Source organism: Petaurus breviceps, unplaced genomic scaffold, assembly GCF_028583685.1.
Source record: "Petaurus breviceps papuanus isolate PSGF00001 unplaced genomic scaffold, PetGlider_PUasm1.0 90822, whole genome shotgun sequence".
In the NCBI taxonomy this organism is placed as follows: Eukaryota; Metazoa; Chordata; class Mammalia; order Diprotodontia; family Petauridae; genus Petaurus; species Petaurus breviceps.
In genome coordinates, this window is record NW_027187351.1 from 22,853,885 (window position 1) to 22,860,002 (window position 6,118).

Consider the following 6,118-nt stretch of genomic DNA (forward strand, 5'->3'; position numbering starts at 1 on the left):
GTTCACAAAGCTAGTAAACATCTGAGACCAGATTCCAAGTCAGTTCTTCCTGTCTCCAGGCTCTATCCACTCTATCCACTTCACCACATAGCTGTCTTAGTACTTTGTCCTTAAAAGCTTATCCTGGCACAGGCAGGCCCAGAAAACAGTGGCCACACAGAGGCAGGCCCGGAAGGCAGTGGCGCAGAGGCAGGCCTGGGAGGAGACCTGATCAACTTGGGGGCAAGTCATCCCACCAACCACAAGGGCCACTACCAGGCCTATCAACAAAGGGCTGGGACTGAAAAGAGCAAGGTAAGAACCAAATGCAGGGCGCCTGTCCAGGACAGCAAATACTCCTGGGACTACCATTTCAAAGCCCAGAAATTAAAAAGAAAAAGCCTCTATCAAGACCACCAAGTACCAGGATGGCAGAGTGAACCCTACCTGCTCCAACTCTCGCCTCTGACACTGAAAACATAGTAACTATTGTCCCAGGGCAAAACCCTCAATAGTAAAGGTTTGGGAGACCTAGAGGAAGGGCATGGCTAGGGCCCTGCCTCAAAATGGGTAGAAAGCAGACTATAAAGACTCTAGAGTCCTATTATCCTCAGAGGGAGGAACCAAACTCAGAGGGAGACAATGTGGACTCCACACCCACAGCTGAAACATCAACAGGGAATGGGTCCCAAACACAAAAAGTTCTCCTAGATGAGCTCAAAAGGAACTTTGAAAATAAAATTAGAGAGATGTAAGACAAAATGAATAAGTCTCTTAAAATCAAAATTGCAACTCTCCACGCGGCCTTGGGACCATCTGATCGTGCTGCTGGTAAAGACAGTAAGGCCTGAAAGGGTAGAGTGAATTGTCCAAACACACACAGCGTATAAGTAGATGGAGCCTCTGATCCTACAGCTGAGTAAAGTTCCCATTTTATCTCAGGTTCAGCGTAACCATGGCTCGTGGTCCCAAGAAGCATTTGAAGCATGTAGCATCTCCAAAGCATTGGATGCTGGATAAGTTAACAGGAGTTTTTGCTCCAAGACCATCAACAGGTCCCCACAAGCTAAGGGAGTGTCTCCCACTCATCATCTTCCTGAGAAACAGACTGAAGTATGCCTTGACTGGAGATGAAGTAAAGAAGATCTGCATGCAGCGATTCATCAAGATTGATGGCAAGGTCCGCACTGATATTACATACCCATCTGGCTTTATGGATGTCATTAGCATTGAGAAGACGGGTGAACACTTCTGTCTGGTTATGACACAAAGGGACACTTTGCCGTTCATCGTATTACAGCCAAGGAAGCTAAATATAAATTGTGCAAAGTGAAGAAAATTTTTGTGGATACAAAAGGTATTCCCCATCTGGTGACCAATGATGCCTGTACTATCCATTACCCAGATCCTCTGATCAAAGTGAATGACACAGTTCAGATTGATTTAGAGGCAAGATCACTGATTTTATCAAGTTTGATACTGGTAACCTATGTATGGTGACCGGTGGGGCTAATTTGGGTAGAATTGGTGTGATCACAAACAGGGAGAAACATCCTCGCTCTTTTCATATTTTCCATGTAAAAGATGCCAAGGGCAATAGTTTTGCCACCAGGCTCTCCAACATTTTTGTTATTGGCAAAGGTAATAAGCCTTGGATCTCTCTTCCCTGAGGAAAGGGTATCCACCTTACAATTGCTGAAGACAGAGCCAAGAGATTGGCAGCTAAGCAGAGCAGTGGCTAAATGAGTGCAGATAAGGATTTGTAGGGCTTCAATCAAGTTGAGATGTTAGTTTTTAACAAAAAATGTGATTACCCTACAAAATATAAAATACACAAAATAAGAAATAGCTTAAACAACATGGTCTTATAAAATGAAATAGAATGAGCCATAAATGCCTTTCTATTCTTTCCTTGGATTAGGGTACTGTGGGTATGAATGTTGCATAAAATGTTAGAAGATGTAGCTGTATTGGCTTTGCTTAACTGCTTTTCTTTGTTACATGGAATGGGTCTCTGATTGGAGGATGGGGAGAGGACATATCCCAAAATGGCTGATGTCAAAAGAAAATATATCAATAAAACTTCAAGAAAAAAAATCAAAATTGCAGAATTAGAAAAACATTATGATGAAGAAAGCAGCTACTTAAAAAGAATAGTGTATGATATAGAAAAGGAGCTCCAAAAACTAACCAAGGAAAATGATTTGCTAAAAATTTAGAATCAACCAAATGAAAACAAATAACTCTTATGAGGAACCAAGAATTAGTCAAACAAAACAATAAGAATGAAAAATTAGAAAAAGAGGTAAAATATCTCAATGGAAAAATAACTGACCTGGAAAACAGATCCAGGAGAGATAATCTGAGAATCACAGACCTACCAGAAAATCAAGATGAAAAAATTAGCCCGGACAACATTCTCCAAGAGCTCATTAAGGAAAATTGCCCTGAGATACTATAACCTGAGGGTGATATAGAAATCAAGAGCATCCACCGGACACCTCCTGAAAGATCCCAAACTGAAAAGTCCTAGAAATGTTGTGAGCAAGCTCAAGAACTACCAGGTAAAAGAGAAAATACTTCAAGTGGCCAGAAAGAAACAATTCAAATATTGAGAAACCACAGTGATGATCGCACAGGATTTGGCAGCCTCTACACTGAAAGATCGGAGGCAGTGGAATGCAATTTTCTGGAAGGCAAAAGAGCTCAGGTTACAACCAAGGATCACCTACCCAGTGAAACTGAGCATATACTTCCAGGCAAAGAGATGGTCATTCAATGATATAACAGATTTCTAGACCTTCCTGATGAAAAAGCCAGAGCTCAATGGAAAATTCAACCTCCAATTATGAAATGCAAGAGTGACTTAGAAAGGTAAACAAGGAAAATACACACACACACACACACACACACACACACACACACACACCCTGTTATTTAATAAGAGCAAGTTTTTTATAGTCAAGTAGAGGGTATTAATATAAAATACACAAAATGACGATTAAAAAAATCTTATTAAGGGCTACAAAGAGACTGCAATGGAAGAAGAGGAATGAATGAAGAAGAAAAGGCTAAATTATGCCACACAAAGAGGCATAAAAACAATATAGCAGAGGAAAAGAAGGGAGGGAGAAGAGTATTATATGAGCTATTCCCTCATTGGTTCTGGTGCAAGGAGGGAATAACAACCAGTTAAGCATATGATTCTATGGAGAAGAGACACAAAACATATCATATTAGAGGGAAACAGGAAAGGGTGAGGAGATTCACATGAGATTTATTCCTATCACTCTTGGTGCTAAGAAGAAATAACATACTTCATTAAGTATAAAAATATCCTACAGGCACTAAGAGAGGAAAAGAGCTACAAAAGGGTGGGGGGTTGTTAGTAGGGAGGGAAGAAGTAAGGGGAAAGGGGAGGAAAAGGGACAGGGGCTGATAAGGGAATACTGAGGGAGGTGGTGGACAAAAGGAAAACTATTGAGGAGGGGAAGGGAGAAGGGGAAAAAATATAAGCATTTACAGGGGAGGGAATAGGATGGAGGGAAAGAAATAGAAAATAATCAAACCGTAAATGTGAAGAGAACTAACTCTGCTATAAAACAGAGGTGGAAAGCAGAATAGATTAAAAGTCATAATCCTACATTATGCTGTTTACAAGAAACACATCTGAAACAGAGGGATACACACAGGGTAAAGGTAAAAGGCTGGAGTAAAATATATCATGCCTCAGCTAAAGCAAAAAAAAAAAAGCAGGGGTAGCAATCCTTATCTCAAATAAAGCAAAAGCAAAAAATGATCTAATTAAAAGAGATAAGGAAGGAAACTATATCCTGATAAAAGGCACCATTGAGAATGAAGCAATATCATTACTTAACATTTATACAACAAGTGGTATAGCATCCAGATTCCTAGAGGAGAAGGTAAAGGAATTAGAGGAAGAAATAGATAACAAAACTGTACTAATGGGAGACATTAATTTCCCCCTCTCTGAACTTGATGAATCCAATCTCAAAATAAACAAGAAAGAAGTTAAAGAGGTGAACAGAATTTTAGAGAGGGTAGGCATGATAGATCTCTGGAGAAAACTGAATGGGGATAAAAAGGAATAAACTTTCTTCTTAGCGGTTCATGGCACATATTCAAAAATCGACCATGTTCTAGGGCATAAAACCTCACAATTCTGTGCAGTAAGAAAGAAATAGTAAATGCATCCTTCTCAGATCATGATGCAATAAAAATTATATCCAATAAAGGGACATGGAAAGAGAGACTAAAAATTAATTAAAAATTAAACAATTTAATCCTAAAGAATGAGTGGGTCAAACAAGAAATTGCAGAAACAATGAGTAATTTCATTCAAGAGAATGATAATAATGAGACAACATACTAAAATTTGTGGGATGCATTAAAGGCAGTTCTTAGGGGAAGTTTTATATCCCTGAGTGCATACATGATTAAATTAAAGAAAAGGGAGGTCAATGAATTGGGTATGCAATTGAAAAACATAGAAAAAGAACACATTCAAAATCCTCAATTAAATACTGAATTAGAAATATTGAAAACCAAAGGAGAGCTTAATAAAATTAAAATTAATAAAACTATTGAATTAATAAATAAAACTAAGACCTGGTTTTATTAAAAAAAACAATAAAATTGATAGACCCTTAGTCAATATGATAAAAAAAAAAAAGAAGAGAACCAAATTATGAGTATCAAAATGAAAAGGGTGAATCTACCTCCAATGAAGAGGAAATCAATACAATAGTTAGGAATTATTTTTCCCAATTGTATGCACATAAATTTGAAAATTTTAGGGAAATGGATGAATATTGACAAAAATACAAGTTGCCCAGAATAACTGAAAAGGAAATAAATTTCTTAAATAACCCCATCTCAGAAAAAGAAATTGAACAAGCCATCAGTCAACTCCCTAGGAAAAAATCTCCAGGGCCAGATGGATATACTTGTGAATTCTATCAAACATTTAAAGAACAATTGATTCCAATGCTCTACAAACTTTTGGGGAAAATTAGTGAAGGAGTCCTACCAAATTATTTTTTTGACGCAAATGTGGTACTGATACCTAAATCAGGAAGAGATAAAACAGAGAAAGAAAATTATAGGCCAATCTCCCTCATGAATATAGATGCAAAAATTTTAAATAAAATATTAGCAAAAAGACTACAACAACTTATCTCAAGAATAATACACTTTGATCAGGTAGGGTTTTTTTCCAGGAATGCAAGGATGGTTTAATATTAGGAAAACCATCAGTATAATTGATTATATCAACAATAAAACTAGCAGAAACCACATGATCATCTCAAGAGATGCAGAAAAGGCTTTTGACAAAATACAACATCCATTCCTATTAAAAACATTAGAAAGTAGAGGAATAAATTTAGCCTTCTTTAAAATAATAAGTAGCATTTGTTTAAAGCCATCAGCAAGTATTATATGTAATGGGGAGAAGCTACAAGCATTTCCCATAAGATCAGGGGTGAAACAAAGGTGTCCACTATCACCCCTCTTATTCAATCTGGTACTAAAAATGTTAGCAGTAGCAATTAGAGAAGAAAAAGAAATCAAAGGAATCAAATTAGGCAAAGAAGAGACCAAGCTATCACTCTTTGCAGATGAAATGATGATATATTTAAGAGAATCCTGGAGAATCAAGTAAAAAACTACTCGAGACAATAAATAAATTTGGCAAAGTTGCAGGATGTAAAATAAACCTACATAAATCCTCAGCATTCCTATATATTTCCAATGAAATTCAACGGAAAGAGATAGAAAGAGAAATCCCAGTTAAAGTTACTGTAGACATTATAGAATATTTGGGAATCTACCTGCCAAAACAAACTCAGGACCTATATGACCACAATTACAAAATACTTTTCATACAAATAAAGTCAGATCTAACTAATTGGAAAAATATCAATTGCTGATGGCTGGGTTGAGCTAATATAATAAAAATGACAATTTTACCTAAATCAAATCATATATTTAGTGCCATATCAATCAATTTACCAAAAAACTACTTTATAGAGCTAGAAAAAATAGTAACAAAATTAATTTGGAAGAATAAACAGTCCAGAATATCAAGGAAATTAATGAAAAGAAATGCTAGGGAAGG

The 6,118-nt window shown here is 36.8% G+C and overlaps 1 pseudogene; it reads left to right on the forward strand.

Moving 5' to 3' along the window:
- The first annotated feature begins 883 nt into the window (after positions 1–883).
- LOC138148186 (small ribosomal subunit protein eS4-like) lies at positions 884–2,082 on the forward strand (annotated as a pseudogene).
- The last annotated feature ends 4,036 nt before the right edge of the window (positions 2,083–6,118 follow it).